The 18,633-nt window shown below is 57.4% G+C and overlaps 1 protein-coding gene and 1 long non-coding RNA gene across 3 annotated transcripts in view; one reads left to right on the forward strand and one right to left on the reverse strand.

Moving 5' to 3' along the window:
- SPSB1 (splA/ryanodine receptor domain and SOCS box containing 1) overlaps positions 1 to 18,633 on the reverse strand; it is a 65,385-nt gene that overhangs the window by 35,947 nt on the left and 10,805 nt on the right. The window contains exon 1 of one of the 2 annotated variants that reach the window (XM_039842017.1): positions 14,792 to 14,926. The exons of the other annotated variant lie outside the window; for it this stretch is intronic. The gene's annotated coding sequence lies outside the window, so the exon portion shown is untranslated. Of the gene's footprint in view, positions 1 to 14,791; positions 14,927 to 18,633 lie in introns of those variants that run through there. 2 annotated transcript variants of the gene reach the window in all.
- LOC120585694 (uncharacterized) lies at positions 15,255 to 16,517 on the forward strand. The gene is made up of 3 exons (XR_005648485.1): positions 15,255 to 15,339; positions 15,966 to 16,011; positions 16,453 to 16,517. It is a non-coding gene; the product is annotated as an uncharacterized LOC120585694 (long non-coding RNA).

Genomic DNA, 18,633 nt, shown 5'->3' on the forward strand with positions numbered 1-18,633 from the left:
AAGGAGGGAGGAGGGGCACTGGGCAAACACGAAATAGAATCCCACTGGGCAAACACGAAATAGAATCCCAAAAGTGTGCACGTGACGCTATGAATGTACCCATGTTATCAGCATCACCTGGTCAAGTGATAGGCACCCTGGGTTTGCAAGGGATCTGTACTTCCTTATAGTTACAAATGTGTGTAATTCGGTTTCTTCGCGGTGTGTGTGTAATATAATCAGGAAGAACAATAAAGCTGTTTTCACTGTGGAAAAAATTACCTACAGAAAAGCACAAAGGCTGAGAGCAGCAAACCCCATTTTTTTTTCCACGTAGAACTGACAGCTGTGAACATTGCTGATTCAGATCGAGTGCGTCTCTTGGGAGCATCTTGTGAAAAAAGCCCCCATAACGCGTGCATGCATTCTCCTTTAAACATGCATGATTTCCCCCGTGACGTTTCTGCTTCTGACGCTGTCAGTGGCTTCCTCCTGCCCATCAGAGGAGTCTAAACTTCTGAGACGGGCACTAAAGGCTGTTCCCACACTGACCTCCGCCCACTTTGTCACAGAAAAGGCTTTCTCCAACACTAATAGCTACGTCCGTCCCCTAATTAGACTCACATATGTGCCCACGCTAGTCTGTTCCACCCACCCACCTAGAAGGCCATCACCACAGAACCATGCAGACCTTCTGGAAACCCTTGTAAGATCCACGTCACCTTTAATAACTAACTAACTAACTAACTAACTAACTAACTAACTAACTAACTAACTAAGCAACCACAAGAGTGAAGTCTCTTTCCTTTCCAAGTCCTCATGTTGGACTTTGAAACAAAACCTCAGTGTTTGCCTCCTGCCTTAACTTAGACTCCACGGTGACAAAGGATGCCCTGTGCACCTAGCATGGTGGTGTGAGACCCGGGCAGACTGTCTGGCTTCTCTTCCTCTCTGCACAAACGCGGGCCACTCTGAACCAGCTGTCTGTCACCCAGGGGAATTTTCATCCCTGGCCTCTGGGAATCGGTCCTGGAAAAGACTCCGAAAGCTTCCTAGCATCAAAGTCTCAAGAATAAAATGTCTGTAAAGCGACATGACCCACAGAATTTCCCCACATCCCTCCCACTGCACACGTCCGCCCCTAAGCCCTCAGTCCTCCCAGCTGTCTGGCCACGGCCGAGACCTTGGAGGTCTCCTGGTCTCCAGCATTGGCTTCTGGTTGGTTGTCGGGCTCACCTTCCCGAGCACTCTGCACCCCCAGTGCCCTGCACCTGTTCCGTCCCCCATCCCACATCGCCTTTCTGGAAGCCCCGCCCCGCCCCCTCACAGGTGGCTCCCTCCTGCACTGGCGTGAGGTCCTTTGCCCCGAGACACACGCACCCCTTCTCCATTCGGATCTCGCCTTCACCTCCCTCTCTACTCCATCCCCTGCCCCGAACTCCTCAGCTGAGGGCACCTGGCCCTAACACGGAACCGAACCACTCGCGCTCCCCCTGTCCTGTCTCATATCTTCGGGAGTCTTCCAGCAACCTGCCTCCCCCACAAACCCGTGTCCCCCAGGGATCGCTCCTACACTCCGCCAGAGCTAGGGGAAACCTTTCTACCCGTCACCAGCCAATTCCAGCACATTCAGGCTGCACACCTGTTGGCTGAAGATAGAGCAGTGGTTCTCCGCCAGGGGATTTTACCCCCAGGGGACATTCGCTCAGGCCTGGGGACATTTTAGGTGGTCCTAAATGAGGGTGGGGGTGCTACTGGCATCTAATGGGTGGAGGCCCAGATGCTGCTAAATACCCTACAGTAAAAGGACAGCCCCTACCTCAAAAAATTATTCTGCCAGAATGTCAACAGTGCCGTGGCTGAGAAACTCTGGGACGGAGGGAAAGGATGAAGGGTGCAGCGCATCTCTGGGACGAAAGGGACACACGATGTGACCAGAGCAGTCTGGGACACCCCTACCTGTGGCTCCCTATCGGCACAAGATCGGGGTGGGGGCACCATAACCGTGGGTCTGCCAAGTCAGGAGGGAGGAACTCAGCGATTATCCTGACACTGTCACCAGCCTCTGTGTCCCTGAGCATGACGTTCAGCTTCTCTGGGCATTAGGTTTGCATGTCTAGAAAACAGAGCGTCCGAGGAGATCAGCTCTTCCTCAAAGCACCTGACAGCACTTGAGTTTGGGGAAACACATCCCCTCCCGGAGAGTCAAAACCCATTAGCATCGTAAAGGCTCTGAGAAGTCCTGCAGGACAGAAGCTTGGCAGGTTTTGCTTAACTCTAGCGGCTCCCACACTTGAAGAGAAGGGGACATTCTTCTTCGAGCAGCATATTGTCCCACAACGTCCCAAGGGACACTAGTTTGGAGAGCCTCTGAGTCTCGGCTCTGCTGCTCTGCGTGATTCTGTGACGAGCAGGGCCCTGGCTCCCCCCGAGTCCTGGTGACCTGGCTCTTAAGGAGGTCCGAAGGTGTGCTGCAGAGTCAGGTGCCCTACACTGTGAGATAAGGGGCTGATGACCTGCTCCAGCTGTGAAAACGCTCTGCGGGGTCCACACTGTACCCCCAGGTCCCCTAAGTGCAGGTCTAACTGATGACTCATGAGTCCAAGGTCAGGGGCTTGCTTCTTGGTGGGTCATCTTGGCTGGCTCTGAGCCCCGTGGGGCCCGTCCTCTGGTTCTAGACCAGGGGTTGGTGAAGATGACCCATAAGCCAATCTGGCCCACGGCCTGTTTTTGTAAATAAAGTTTTATTGGCATACAGCCCTGACCTTTTGTTCACATGCTGTCCCTGGCATTCCCCCTCGCTTGCTATAGCAGCAGAGTCAGGTGTTTGCAACAGAAGTCGTGTGGTCCACAAAGCCTAAATATTTACTCTCTGGCCCTAGAGTTAGCTGACCTTTTGTTCTAAACTTTAGGAAATGGTGTTGACCACTGAAGAAACAGGGGTCAAACCTCTCCCTGAAATGTCTCCCAGACCCTCTTCCACCAGGCCTAGGGCCCCGTGTCCACATGTACCTGGTGACACATAGTGCCCAAAGCACCGGGGAGTGCCAAGATCTGCTATCTGCCCACCCCACACCCCCACCCTCCTTCCCCCTGCACCTGCACCCTTCCTGACCCCCCGCCTTCCCTGGACCCCATTGCAATCCCCACTCCCTTCACCAGCCACAGCCTCATTTTGGCCTACCAGCCTTTTGTTTTTTAATTAGCAAATTTTTTTGTACACATATCCCCAAAGACCTATTTTGTGGTACCTTACACTCATATGCCTCTGTATCCAATGAATGATGGCATTATGAAACATACCAAAAAAAAAAAAAAAAGAAATTAAACAGAAGGAGATAAAAATCAAAATAAAGCTACGAATTTCATCCCACACCCTGGAGGGCTGTCTCAGGGGCAGCCACCCTGAGGGGTCCTGACGCTCCACACTGAGCTGCCCCAGAAGACCCCCTGGGCGAGGGAGGCAGGGTCTCGGGACCCTCAACCACCTGGCTGCAGGCAGGAAGGGAAGGATTAGGGACCCCCAGAGGAGGCGCCAGCTTCTCCTCAGCAGCAAATGCCACGGCCACGCAAGGGGATTTCTGTGTTTTGACTCAGAGGCAATAATACATCTTTCAAATTAAACCAACACAGATCAAAAGTGCAGTAACGAGGAAAGCCCCTTGGAAACGGTCGGCTTGACCGCTTATGCCAGCCGAGTGGGACGGAGGGCGGCTGACGACGGGGCTGGCGAGCCAGGGTGCCTCTGCCCCGCGGCCCCCTTTGAGGGGTTCTCAGACTGCCCCCCCGTTCCTGCGCTGGGCCCTCCGGCCCTCCCTCCTGCCCTCCCAGGCAGCACACGCTCCAGGAAGAACACCGGGCCACGGGCAGTCAATGACCCCGGGGGAGCGATGTGCCATCTCACCCTCTCGGCCACTGTTCAGGAGGTGGTTTGGGGTGACCACTCGGATACCACCGCTGACTTTCTGTGGGCACTTCAGGCGGCTCCAAGTACTTCCACAGGATCAAGTCTGGTGGCCCCCAGGCATGGGTTAGGGAGTCAGGCTCAGAAAAGGGGCATGAGCTAGACTAGGCCTTCTCTGGCGGTCCCTCGGGGTGATGCTTCATTACCCAAAACATCTCATGAGCACCCAAGGCCCAACCGCCCAAAAACGAGGAGAGCAAATTCAGCCCCACAGAGAACATTCCACCTGACCCCCCCAATGCCGGCGGCCAGCCCAGCCACGTGCCTAGGGACACATGGAACCCAGGAGGTGCAGGTTACTCTGGCCTCATGGACCCCAGACTTCTTGTAGCATCTTCTCTGCTCCTGGCATGAGTCAGGGCAGACGAGGGGACCCAAATTCATGTTCCCTCAAGTTTTCACGGAGAACAAAAAAAAACAGTTCAACTGCGGGAAGCTTTGTGCCAGCCCAGGAAGCGGGGCCACCCAAGTGAAAAGGCGGCCTCCCCAGGCAACTGGCTCCTTTTAGAAACACACCCTACTCCTCCACCAGACCTTAGCCGGCAGCTAAAAGAGGGAAGTGAACGAAACAGCTCTCTGGATAAGACGGGCTGGGAGGATGCCAGGGGTAAGGCTAATGACAGGCTTCAATCCGCCACCGAAATTTGTCCAGACGGGTCCGTATGAAGAAGGGCATCGGAGGAGCATGAGGAGGAAGGAAGCAGGGTGGGAGGGCCCCGGTGCCAGCCTCTGTGCTGAGCCCTGCTGGGGTCCTGACCGAAGGCACCCTCCCCGCCCACCGGCCTCCAGCCCAGCCCACAGAACGCTCTCAAACGCTCATCTGATGCTGCCTGCCTAAACTCATCTGGTGGCCGTCCATGAAATGTACAGGTCACCTCGGCAAGCCTACTGACAGCCTACTATGTGCCAGGCATGGGACACCTCAGGAACAACGGTCAAACTCTTGCATAGGAACCTGTTTTATGACCTGGTTCCCCATCCGCTTCCTACCAACCGCCACCCTCCCTGCCACAACACACAAAACCAGGGGAGGGGAACACACACGGGGTCCCTAACGAGTTAGGGTGGGCACCTGGCACCTCTCGCTCTGGCGATGCACCTCGTTCTGACTCAGAGGACTCCCCCTCCCCACTCCCGGTCCTGGACTGTGGTCTCACTCGGCCCCAGCACTGGGGGTCCACTGCATCAGGGCACCTCCCGTGGCTGTGACAGCGAGTATACAGGCCAGTCAGAGGCAATCTTGGGACTTCTGCTTTAATGACCTTCTGAGAACGAGGCCAAAAAGAAGAAAAGCAGATGCTTAGATAGACGGGCAATTGCCAATGCCAAGGTTTCAGCTTCTGGATCCAGCCGTGCCTGAAACTCCGTGACTTTTTAGCTGCTTACAGCTCAGCAAACCAGCCCCTTTTTGTTTGAGGCTGCTTGGATTAGGTTTTCTGCCCCTTACAGCTGGAAAAATCCTACCTGATCCATAGCCAAGCTTTTCAAAGACCTCACTCTTTTGCTCGTGCTGTTTCTTCCGTGGAATGTCCTGACTTTCCTATCAGGCTTTTTCCCATGAAGACTCTGACCCCAGACTCAGGTTTCTTCTGGGCAGCCTTCCTGACCTCTCCCCAGTATCATTGAGATGCCTCTGCGTCCTCTCAACGCCTGCGTGTGCTTTCCACTCACTCACCTGATCCTCGGTAAAGCCCCGCCCCTCGGTCCGCGGGGAGGGATGCTGTGACCGCTGATCTTCTGACTTGTCTCTCCTGCCTGGAAGGCAGAGACCAGGTTGCTCTAGCACCCAGCCCAGAGCCTGGCCCACAGTAAGTGCCAGATAAACAGCTACTGAAGGAGGAGGGAGCACCCTGCCTCACGCGGGGGGGGGGGGGGGGGGGGGGGGGGAGGCAGGGGCGAGTGCTCCATCCATGCGCTTGTCCTTCAGCGTTTGAGCAATAAAGAGTATGTAGCCGCCCAAGGAGGTAAACCCGTCGGTTCACTAGTCAGCAGGAACCCAGCAGTGGGTAGCTCTTGCTCACCCTCAGCACCTCGCCGCCCCTCCTGGCCCAGCACCAAACCCCTCTGCCCAGACTTCCCAATGGTTCCACTCGGTGAAATGCAGGTGTTACACAGTGGCCCACAGGCCCTCACAGCCTGGCCTCCTGTCGTGCCCCGATCCTCCCCCCTCCCCCCCTCTGTCCTGCCTCACTGGCCTTCTGGCTATTCCCGGCACATGCCGACCTCCTGCCCCAGGACCTGCGTGCTTCCCCAGCCCTCTGCCTGGTGCCAGGTGCACTGGGCCTGGGTACCAGGAGCTAGTTCCTCACTCGCTCCGAGGTTGCCTCGTCACTTTTCCCAGCCGCCACACTTTAAATGGCAACTGTTCTCTGTCCCCAGCACCCTACTCAGCTCTCCTCCACGGCACTTTCAATGACGTCCACTTGGTCATCTGCTTAAGACCTGTCCCCTACGAGAGCACGTGCTCCATGAGGGGCCTGGAACAGTGTCTGGCACATAGTAGCTACTTGATGAACACCTGTTGAAGAAGCGAGTGGCTCTTTCCACCCCATGAAGCCACCTCCCACACTGCCACCCTCTGCGGAAACGCCAGCCCCCTGGAAGCAGGCCCTCGGGCCTACCCTCCCACCCCGCCTTCTTGAATGGTGCCCAGGCGTCTCTCTGCCTGTCCACGACCTGCTCTGGAACCCTCCTGCGGCTGATCCGCAGCTCCTCGGCCCCTCATTCCTTGAAAACTGAGTCCTCAGCGTGGCCAGAGCACACTCCTACACATCCCCAGCTGCTCCGAGTGTGTGGGGCCGGCCAGTACCCAGAGAGCAGGGGGAGCCGGCCCTTCCCTCCGCCTGTGTTGGCCGCTCTTTCCTGGAAAACCCAGAGTCAGCAGTGGGGGCAGAGGCGGCTGCATCGGCTGCTCTGTGCTGAGCCCTTGGGTCTCAGCTTAGAGCGTCCACACAAGCCCTCCTTTAAGGGGGCGGCAGCTGGCGGGGGGCTGTGCTTCCAGACAGGGCTCTCGCCACCCTCCCACTGCCTGCCCGGCACATACCCATTCACAAGGCGCCTCCCATAACGGCCCCGCCCCTGCCGCCCCCACCTACTTGGTTTTCCAAGAAACAATGTGTCTGGTTTGGATTGGACAATGCTGGCCCCGAGACACGGAGAGCAGACTTGTCCCAAACACGACCGTCTGGCCTGGTGTCAGCTCTATCTGAGAGGTCAGGAGTCACAGGAGTTATCATCGCAGCGAGCTATGGCTCTGAGGCGGACGGGCCTGTTCCCAGGGAGAGTTTGAGTGCCCCCTGCTTCTGCCAGGAGCCACATACAAAGTTCCCTTTATGGGAACGAGGTGGGCTGGGCACTGGCAGTTTCGGCCACAGGGAAACCCAGGTTTGGGTTTTCTCCGAGGGCACAACCAGGCCTTTGTCTTGACTTTGCCCTATCCGCACTGGCTGGCCTCCTTGTTGGGTACACAGCGTCCAGGACCCAAGCCCCTCCGGCTGGCCCTTCCGAGGCTGGACACAAAGAGACACCACAGAGGACAGCAGGGGACATGCGCCCAGGACTGAACGCAACCCACGTTCCCCACCAAAGGCTGAGGACCTACTACGCATCGAGCGATGGAATCGCAGTGGGACCTGCTGTAGAAGAGGTGATGACAGCTACACAAGACACAATTTCACTGATGCAACGGATCGTTGTGAGCCCTACTATGCGCCTGCCTGTGGGAGAAAGAACCAAGTGCGGCCGGGCTGGAGCCCAGTCCGGCACGTGCAGCATCACATGCATCAAGCGACCGTGTGAGCACTCATCGGGGATTTGGTCCCCTACTTTGGCACGCGAAAAAGAAATGGCCTAAAAAATTTAGGAAAAAAGAAATAGGGAGGAAAAAAACAGGAAACGTGACCAGATGGAGCAACCAGGACGCCCCAGAAAGGAACCGAAGCTCGGTTCCAGGCGGCCACGGGAGCTGGTACACAGCCTGCATGAACCCCCAATTTGGGGTCCGTATCCTGGTTCTCCTTCCTCTAGAAGTCCCCCCAAACCTCCCAGTGGCCCCCCAGAGGGAGGATCTGAGAGGGAGGGAGGGAAGAGGCCCACGGTCCCACGTTCCCACGGTCCCACGGTCCCGCGGTCCCGCGCGGCACGGCCCCTGCCACCCGTGAGCATCGCAGCCGAAACTTCCTGCAGCATCCTAGAATCCCAGCTGCGGGATGTGGGTGGGGTGGGCGTGGCGTGGTCTCCCTGAGGCCCAGGAGGCCTGAAGGGTCTGCAAAGGCCACTTCCTCAGACCCTGCCCGGCATGGGCTCCTGCACCCGAAGACGCTGGGCAGCCAGGCGTGAGGAAGAAGCCACCTCCTTGGAGGAAGACGGGTCTGGCGCTCTCCCGCTCTGCTTTGTACATAGCCGGATTCCGAGAAGGCTAAAGATTAAGCCCTAATTAAGCTCTCCATTGCCGATGGGGTTCCAGGCCCAGGCGAGGCGCAACGTGGCCCAGCCCTGACTTCTGGGCACCCGCGGTGTCCCAGCTTGGACCTTCAGGGTCAGCCTTGGCGCCTGGGCTACACGGCATCTTATGTGATCGCCGCCAACAGGCCCGAGGGACAGCTCCCCAAGCCAGACAGGGGGAGGAATGGAAAACCCCCAGTAACTCTGGGAGAAACACGCACTGCTGAGCCCCACACAGAGGGGCCGGGGAGCCACAGAGGGGCTAAGTCCAGCCACCAGCCCCCTTGGCTCTGGCCCAGCAGGAACCAGTCTGTCCCATGGAGCAGAAAAGGTCAGATGCTCAGACGGAGGGTTGAGAGTGTGGCTTTCCTGGTCCCAAGATGGCAGAAAGGAGGAGGGGCAGCTGGCAGGGGCACCGGGCAGGCCCAGTCCTCGAAGGCCAGAGCAGGGGAGGGGTGGCCACTCCGCTCCCAGACACTCACTGCCCCTCCACAGCCAGCATCAAAGAGTGACGGCCAGACACTGTCACCACGGGGAAGGTCACATGTGGGTCAGCGCCGGCGGCACGGGAAGGGAGTGACCTCTTCCCAAGGCCCGTTCAGGAACCTCCCTGCAAGGCCAGACGTCTGACACAGCCAGACAACAAAGGAGGGGGGGCTGGGGTGGAGGCTGAGGTGTCTGATGGTCCAGCACAGTGCTCCCCCCATGGCGGCCTGCCCCCCACACTGCACCTCAGCCTCCCGCTGACTGTCAGGGCGGCTGGAGCATGCCCCGGCACCCGCTACCTTGCAGCGGATCTTCTGAGCTCCAGAATATTCTGGCAATTTTCAGCTTTGGTGGAACTAGATGTGGCCCTGGCCTCCCCAGTCTTCAGCATGGGACTCGTAACCACATCTGTCCCCAGCAGTTGTGCCAACTCTTATAAGGCTGAGGAACACTCGTCACCCTGGGCCTTATTCATAGGCAACCATTCTCAAGGTGAGGGCTTTGGAGCTGATGGCCCTGGGTTTGAATCCCAGCTCTGACCCTTCCCCGGCTATGACCTGAGATTTTCCTGAGCCTCAGTTTCTCCACGTGCAAAATGAGGACAACAATCGTATCTGTCCCACATGGATGGTTTGAGATGATGCTAGTGCACACACATCCCAGTGCCTGGTACATACTGAGTGCTCGTTGAAGAGAAGCTACAGAGATGGGTTCAAGACAGAGAAGAAGGAGCTTGGCCCCAGGGACTGACTAAGCCCCAGGGACTGAGGTTGTTAATAAGCAGCCATTTGAGACCCTTACGGGATCGGAGCTCAGAAGGCGCCAGTGTTAAAACCCCTGTCCAGAGCTCTTCTCAGCTGTGAGTTACCTGGGACAGCCTCTGCCCGTCTGTATGACAGACACGTCCGGCTGCTGCCCCAGGGTGAGAGGCCGTGGTGAGTAAGTGAACAGTCAGAGCCCAGAAGCGGGGCTGCCTGCGGCAGGCACTCCGTCAGCGACATCCTTTGGCATTGAACTCGCACTCCCCAGCCCCACTCTGCCCCTTAACTGCCCCCTAGATACCCGCTGCAGCTGAACAAACCTCTTCCGCGAACTCAGCGATGCCCCAGCCAGTCCGATGCCCAGCCCGTCTCCCATAACTCAGCATGATTCACATCATAATGTCACTGCAGTCAGGCTGGTCCCAGAGTCAATGGCGCGTTACAGCCACAAACAGGGCAGCTTGTTAAAAAATGATGACCCTTCCTCTCCGTGGGTCTTAGATGTGATGAGATAAAGCATTAACGAGCTGCCCGTGTCTGCTGCCCTCGCTGGTTCACGAGCTTCTGGAACAGCTTTCTTACCCATTTTTGGCTGAATAGTAAGTATTCACTAAAGGTCTGAAGAGCTGAACTGCTCAAACACCTCTTTGGCGGGTACCAAGGTGATGACGAACAGGTCGGGCAGGTACAGGTAAACTGGCACAGGGTCTGCTCTCTCCCAAGAACGGGTGCTGGTGCTTGGAGGCCACCCAGTGCCATCGGGATACTTGGAATTCCACCACACACACCCGCTTTCTTTGTAAAGAGTGCCGGCTTCGCCCTCCATGCAACACTAACCCAGAAACTCGACCCTCAAAAGAACCGGTTGAGCCCAAGGAATGCAGATGTTTGAGGCCCCCTGCCTGGGATGGCTCTGCAGACTAAACGAAGGTTTAAGAGCTTTGGTCAGCTTGTGGGGGAGGGAGCCACAGGAGGAGAGGGTTCCAAGGGAAACGGGACTATTTCCAGTACCTGGTAATTACACTGCTGCCTTTTTCAGCCAGTGGGTCCCACTACCTTGGCCTGGGGAGTGGGCCAGACACTCAGGAATTCAGAGGTGGGATTGGAGTGGAGGAGAAGCAAGATGCCTATTTTAAAAGGGTTCAGAAAATTCTTCCACTGGAGCCTGGGGGTGACCCCTCTGGGTCACCCCAACCTTTCTCATAATCCCATCTCATTAGAACTGGCCGCAACGGGAGGTGTGGCCTCTTAAGCACCAGTGACTTAAACAAAAAGCCCCCCACAAGGAAACAGGAAACACAGAGCCCATCCTCCAGGCCACCTTCAAAAGGGAGGTCCTGATCAGCGGGAGTAGGGGGCAGCCCCCCGGGGAGTGCAGTCAGGCCTAAAGTCGAGATAAGGTGATGACTGAAAATCAATAGGCCGGTTCAGTCCCACTGTGCGCCAGGCACTGTCCTAGGCTCAGGGGCTGCTGAGCTAGCGGACAGTCAACAGCCAACCACAGCGTATGAGATGATTGGATCAAAGATGCTAATTTTTCCACTATCGGTGAAGAGGTTGGCTAACTCATTCATTCATTCATTCAACCAGTTCCCATTGAGCGTGTCCCAACCACTGTGCTACAAGGGCACAAGGACCTGACAGTAACAACCAAGGTCTCCGCCCTGGAGGCTATTTCAGCGACTGCCATCACACACACACACACACACACCACAGACACACACACACCCAGACTCCCACGTCGCCTCCTGGATCCCCTACAAGGCTGGGCACTGAGCAGGGGGCCCAGCCCCAGCTCCATGTCGCCAGCTCCCGCCACTGCGGTGAATCCGTTTCTCCTGCTGCAACGTCTGAAATACTTGCCAAAAGAAGAGGGTGGGTGCATGCTTCGCCCGAGGGTGAAGGAATAAACTAGAAGCACTGAGCAGACCCACTGTGTGTAACGCACCCCGGCAACAGGGCTCTCCAGGACCTCCCGATCAAACAGGGGCGGGACACCCCACATGGGCACCGGACTGGGAAGGGAAAGGTGAGAGCCATCTGGCTGGGGTAGGGAGAGAGGAGGTGTCGCAGGTAGAAAGATAGAGACACACCTGCCACACAGAGGGCAGTCCTGCCAAAAGACAACAATGGTTAATTGTCACCCTCCAGCCTGCCTTGTTCCTGCCGCAACCCCCTGGCTTGGAACGAGGCTGGCACACAGTGGGCGCTCAGCAAATATCTGCAGAAGAAAGTTCTATGCAAATTTCAGAGGGAGGCAAAGAGAAACCAAAGCTGGGGAGGGGGTACCCAGAAACTGTGAAAAACAGACGCTGACCTGGACATCTGGGGTCCTGGGCAGGGGACTCTGGCCCTGTCCTGAGCGGGTAAGTCCGGCTGCCACAACCGAAGTCGCTGGACACAATGGGCTTGAAAGGAGGGATTCCCTTCCTCCCTTCTGAGAGCGTCCTGCCTCCGACCCCCGACCAGGCCCAGCCACAGTTCTCCCAGGAGGTCTGGGGCTGGCTGTTTGGGGACAGGAAGGGTGGGGAAGCAGCTTCCCACCTAAAGACCAGCGGATGTGGACTTAAGAGCTCACTCGAAGTGGGCCGTCCTGTCTCCAACCACCAGCCTGGACAGTGCTTTGAAGCTGCACCCTTTGCGAGGTGGCCCCAACAACGACACCCCTCCCCACATCCAAACCACACCAGCCACTTCAAAGCCACATAAAGTCCATTACCCCTGCCGCCCCAATCCAATTTCCCCTCTGGGTCCCCACTCCCCGCTCTGGGTGGACACGGGGGCTGTTCCGTGGGAAAGCCTCCCCCCACTCAAGGTCAGCTACGCCTCACCAAGCCGCTGACCCGAGACAGCCCCCCTCGCCTCGACGTCAGAGGGGAGCAGCAGTGGCCCAGGTCTGAGGAGGGGGTGGAGCAGCCAGGCCCCCAGGTCTGCCCTCGTCTCTCCGGCCAGCCTCTCCTCCTGTCCCTGCAGGACGAGTCTCATGTCCAGCTTTACAGATGTGGAAACTGAGGCTCCAAGACGCCAAGTAATTGTCTGGGATCCAGGTCAGAAGCCAAAATTAAAACTCACGGTCTTCCCAGAATGCTAGAAGCCTGAGAGGAGGCAGGGGTGGCCTTGGAGACAAAGAAGAACATGGCCACGGGCACAGGATGCTGCCCTCGTTCCCTGCCTCCTGGTCCCCCAGCAGCCTGGGGATGCTGAGCCTCAGGTAGGGCCCCCACTGCCAGAGAGAGAGAGAGCAAAGAGGCAGAGGCCAGAGAGCGTGGACAGCAGGACCAGCGTAGACCAGAGTGGGGGTGGCTAAACCGTGGCTCCACGCAGGCAGCCGAGGAGCCAGGGGTGCGTCCAGGTCTCTGGGTGCCCAGGCCCACCTTCGCCCCTCAGCCACTGTCAGCCCAGACCCCAAGGCCCCTCCCTCGCCAGGCCACAGGAAATGCCATCCCTCCCCAGGCTGAAGCGTCCCAGAAATGCCATGTGTCTCCAACCTGCCCAGAAAGGGAGAGTGAATGCAGCTGCTTCCTGTGATGCCCACCTGGCTCGTCAAGGAGCCTGACTGTCCACCCCACTTCCCCGACTCCCGGGGGCACGCTGCTCAGACCCTCGTACCCAGCCAGGGCAGGCCAGGGCACCAGGAAGTTCCAGGATGGCACGGGCTTGCAGACCCAATCTGGCAATGACGGGGCCTGGGACTCCCCTTAGGCGTCTGCCTGTGTCCTCATTTCCTGTCTGCAAGCCCCGTGAGGCCACCAGAGCAGGACACAGCCTGGCACACATGTGGAATAAATGGAAGGTCAACGAAGAATGAGAAGCACCACCTAGGAGCCCACAGGACGGCAGGGTGGGAAAAAAACAAAATAGGTTCCCTCACTGCAGGAAATCAGTCGCGTACGACACTGAAAATGTCTTTTCCCACCTGGTGGCCTCAAAATCTCTCTCATTCTCTCTCTCCTCTCTATATATACTCTCTCTCTCTCTGTCTCTCTCTCTCTCTCTGTCTCTCTCTCTCTCTCACACACACACACACACACACACACACACACACCACACCTAGTGCCAGATACGTAAACTGATAATCCTGGAGTCACACTGATTTTTATGATAATCTGTACTAAGTGCTTACCACGCACCAGGTACCATCTACGTGGTTCTGCAGTGACAGATCTCTTTCCTACTTCCCTCTCTCCTCCCTCTCCAGTTCTTATGCATCCCAAGGTCCAGCGTCAACGTCACTTCTTTCAGGAAGCCTTCCTGGATTCACCTGCTGAGAGTAAACCCTGATCCTCATCACAATCCTCCAGAACTCCGATTGTCACTCCCTGCTTCTGTTCCCCTCTGCCTAAAATATCGTTTGAGAGTTAACTGTATATTTGCCCTCTTCCCTTGCAGAAAGCATAGGAAATGAGCTCTCAAAGGCCAGGATTAAGGACTATAAATTCTAAGGCATGTTCCCTCCTTGGAGCAGGAAGGCGCGTGGGAGGTGAGGCCCTGACCCCGTCTCAGGCCTTGGGTCCCAGTTATGGGAGGGACCGCAGTTCACACGTCAACTCATTCCATGCGTGAGGTAGTCTTACCCACCCCCATTTCACAGATGGGATACCGAGGCCCAGGTCACAGAGACGGGGAGTATCAGAGCAAGACCCCAGCCACCTCCATCCACCTCCCCAGCCAGGCTCATAACTGCTCCAGCTGCCACGCCTAGACTAAACATGGCTTTCGGGGTGGCCTCCTCCAGAGAAGTCACAGAACAGACCACCCGCTGAACTCTGAGGCAGTGTGGCGCATGCAGGCTCTAAGACACCCACACACTCCCAGGCCTGTTGGTGGAGACTGCCCTTAGCCCGCTAGGTGGTCCCCTCTGTCAGTCGGCCCCTTTGCCACAACCGTCTGGCAACGAATGTGGTCATGCCTCACAGCGGCTGCAGGACCCTGCCCCGTGCCAACACCAAAATGTGCTCTGCTTGGACAGCACCCACCCAAAGCAGCATGCTAACATTATCTGGTCGAGCCTGTTTGAGATCACACACACACACACACACACACCACACACACACACACAGCGGCGGCGCTTGCCTCCCCCCTCATCACATAGAGCAGCATCTCAACCCCTCCCCAGCAGAGTCTAACACGTGTCAGCACACCCCCATCTCCAACTCACCTGAAGCGGGCAGCCCGGCCAGTGGGGAAGTGTCTCCGTCCCAGACCAGGTCCCTTGGGAGGTGAGTGAGCCCAGGGAGGGTGAGGCTAGCTGTCTCACCGGGCACCTTCCTCTTCCCAGAGTTCCTCCTCCCCCACCGTGCTAGGCAGGGCTGAGTGGGGAATTGCTCAGGGCCACTGTGCCCACTGCACCACCCTGACCTGCTGCACCTGGTCCCCGCTTGTACATGACTAAGCGATTTCTACCTCAGAGCCTGCCTGCCAAGAGGCCAGCTGGCTGCAGAGCTTTGCTGGGATGCCCGGAGCCGCACGCACCAAAGCCCATAACTGGCGGTCCTCGTCTTGGGAAAGAAAACCCCCTCCATGTTTTGTTTTCCCCTTAAATGAAACAAATCCACCCACGTAGTTACTGGAAACTCAATCAAGTGAAACTGAACCGTTTGCAAAGAGAATTAGTCAGCAAACTGTGAGCAGGTGGAGCGGCCATGCTCGGGAGGTCCCCATCCAGGAGGAGAGTGGGGTGGCCCCAGCCTCCCCGCCACGCTGCAGGTGATCCCCTGGGCATGGGTCAGGACGAGAGGGCACCGGCCATCCAGAGGGCGAGCTCGCCCACACCAGGCCGAGGGTGAAACGCGCGTCTCACGACGCCCCACTCACCCTGGCTCAGGGATCTCGCCCATGTTCAGATCCCACCCCATGCAGCTGGCTGAACCTCCGAGTCTCAGTTTCCTCGTCTGGGAGGTGGGGTTACCAGAAGCTACCGGACGCCTCGTCAGGATCACCAGAGACACCTACACGAAGCGCTTTGTGCCTGGCACCCAATGGGCAGCCATAATGCTGACTTTCATAGGGGAGCTGAGACGGGTGGGTGACATCGTCTTAGGGCTCTGTCCCTCCAGGGACTGGCTGTTGGTTCCCAGCCCTGCTGACTTCCCCAGGACACAGCGTGGCGAGGTGGGAGGTGGGCCAGGCCAGGCACCAGCAGGTCAGGTCTAGTCCTAGTGCCGAGTCCCAAGCTATGTGACACCATGGGCTCCTCGGCCTTGCCCTTCTCGTCTGTACGGGGAAGGCACAGACATTTTATTCTGCGCTGGTTCTTTTAAAACAAACAAACAAACAAGCCACCAAGTTATTTGTCAACATTTAAAAAAATCTGGATTCCTGGCTTCTCTTAGGGGGAAAAAGACATGGACATTGCAGTGCACTGGACTCCACTCCTGGGTAAGAGGCCCACCCCTGCACAGGACGCACGCGCCCCGCTTGCCACAGTCCTCCCCCTGCCCTCGAGCGCCCCACCAGCTGCCCATTGGCACCTCCTTCCCGGCCCCTGGGGGCATCTGAGTTTGTGGCCCAGTTTAAAACCCCGCTTTTATTCAGGAGCATGACATTAGGCACTTTTCATTTGAAAGAGCCACAGGAAGTGTCCTTTGGGAAGGTAATGAAAGTCTGATGCTTAAGGCGGATTTTTCTTGGAGGAAAACAAGACGAGGTGAGAAGACCTACGGCCGGGGCAGGCCGGGGAGGCCGGGGGAGGCCGGGGAGGACGCAGGGAGACAGTAGTTCTCCGACCCCCTTTACGGGATTTACGGGGGGAAGAGCGGAGGCGCGTGTCGGGGTCCTGCCCCTCGGTTCTCTAACTTCCCCTCCTCGCCTTTTGCTTAGGGACCGGAAGACGGATTCCTTCTCTGGGCCCCTGTGCCGGACACGCAGAAGGTGGGCATCAAGATAGGCGGGCCCAGCGGGAGGGTCCCAGGACGGCTGCTCACAGAACGGGGAGCCCCCAGCTTCCCCAGCTGGCTGTTTTCTTTACGGGGATGGGGGACCCAGGGGAGCGCATGGCCGGATCTACTCACAGCCCAGCAGAGATGCTGAAAATACCAAGTGGACATTGGTGGGTATTTTCACGTTGTCTTGGTCACGCCTGAAAGGAAAAATCCAAGCTTCGGACTCTCCACGTCTCTCGCCTCCCCAATGGCACTTCGTCCATTTGACTTCCCCTGAGCGCCCGCGGAGGGCCGGCCACCGAGGCACAGCAGGGGCACACGCCCGCAGCACCGAGGCACGCCTGTGTCACAGAACCGACTCTGTGCAGTATCCCAGTGACCCACGCCCGGCCCCCTCCGGGTCGGGAGCCTCGTTGCACCCAGAGGCCCTGTGGGGCGGTGACTCAGAGCACCGGCTGGGTCTGCGTCCAGCTCGACTTCCGGGCGGTCCGATCCCAGACCAGTTACTTTACTCTGAGCTTTAGTTTTCCCAGCTGTAAAATAGGCATAATAAACGCCACTCGACAGGCCTCCTGGGAACAATAGACAAGCCGATGCGTGGAAAGTGCCGAGAATGGCACTTGGCGCATAGCGAGGGCTCAATAAACACTAAGCGAACTGGTCTAAGCCAGGAGGAGAAGGTGGTCCGTGCCGGGACCCACCGGCCTTGAGCTGGGCTTTGGACAATCAGCACATGCTGTCACTGGTCACCTCAGCTTTACACCCTCCACTTGGGCTGCCTTCGACAAGTGCTTCCCCAAACCGGGCGGCTTCAGTGTGGTGACAAGCCACAGGACGGTCCAGTCCTCACAAAATGCAGTTCGTGAGCCGCTCACCGAGAAAGCTCCACTCGCCTGTGTTGCTACCAGCACTTTCGGGACAGGGGGAAGCCGCGGTGCCGACCCCGGTCCCCGCCAGACGGCTCAGGATGCTTAAGTGCCCATAAGAAATGAATTCCAGGACGGTGATGCCGGCCGCTGGACCTGGTACCGTTACTACAGACCATCCAAGGGGCCGTGTACAGTGGGCGACGTGTGAATCACACCTTGACAAGGCTGCCGGAAATGGACCTGCCTTAGCCCCTGCTGTATGCACTCTGAGCCTTGACGAGACATCCTCCGCCTGCTACAACATCCAGGGAGGTCGGGCGCTACCTGCTTTGCCTTGTAAACAGTGCAGGGGAGACGGTTACACCAGCACAGACACTTGTCATCGTGAGGGCTCCCCCGTGTCAGCGCCTCCCGACACTCTGGCTTCAGGAGAGGACACTAGCCCCACTCTCTTACTTTGTCTAAAAACTGCTCTTTTATCTGCACTAGCAGAAAATTCTCCATGGATGCTCCAAACTCACCTTGCCAGGAAGAAAACAGAGATCACACCCCGATCCCCCAAATCTGGTGGATAAAGCCAGGTCACACCTGGACGTCCGAAGCTGCGGCAGAACCACCCGGTGCTGCTAGTTTGCCCTGGTTTTGACCTTTATTCCTGCCAGTTGCTGAAGTGTTTTGGGGGAGAGGGCAGAGGCAGGAGGGCGTATGAGAAGATGACCCCCAGCCTGCCTCTAGAAGAGTGGCCCCCAAACTTATTTTCAGCAGTTTAAATGATCTTCCCTTGAAATTAAGCCTTGTACAGAACCCTACCTCCCTCACATTAAAAAAAATATCGAAGTCGGAGTGCTCTGCTTCAAATGGTCTGCCTTCCTCTGTCGCTCTGGGGGGACAGCCCTGAGGCTCATGGGAAAGTGGGGACGTGGGGACCAGGGGACGTAGCATCCACATGCCTGTTCTTCCCAAGGACTGAGACAGCACCCAGCCCAGCTTTGCAAGCTGACATTCCCAGGAAGCTCAGCGCCCCCTGGTCGGAGCTGCCAGGAGACCAGAATACGGTTTTAAACCCCCAGAGCACGAGAGCCCCACTGACCCATCCTGGGACTTCGATGTCATCCCCGAGCCTGAGTCTTTCCAGAAAGGAGGCATTACCTAGACGAGTGGTGGGTGGTACCCATTGTGCGGGGTGACGAAGATGGGGGGCTCGCCATACCCGTCTCTGCTCTTGCATGTGCTCGAAATTTTCCATTAAA

Source organism: Pteropus medius, unplaced genomic scaffold (genome assembly GCF_902729225.1).
Source record: "Pteropus medius unplaced genomic scaffold, Ma_sr-lr_union100, whole genome shotgun sequence".
NCBI classification, from domain to species: domain Eukaryota; kingdom Metazoa; phylum Chordata; class Mammalia; order Chiroptera; family Pteropodidae; genus Pteropus; species Pteropus medius.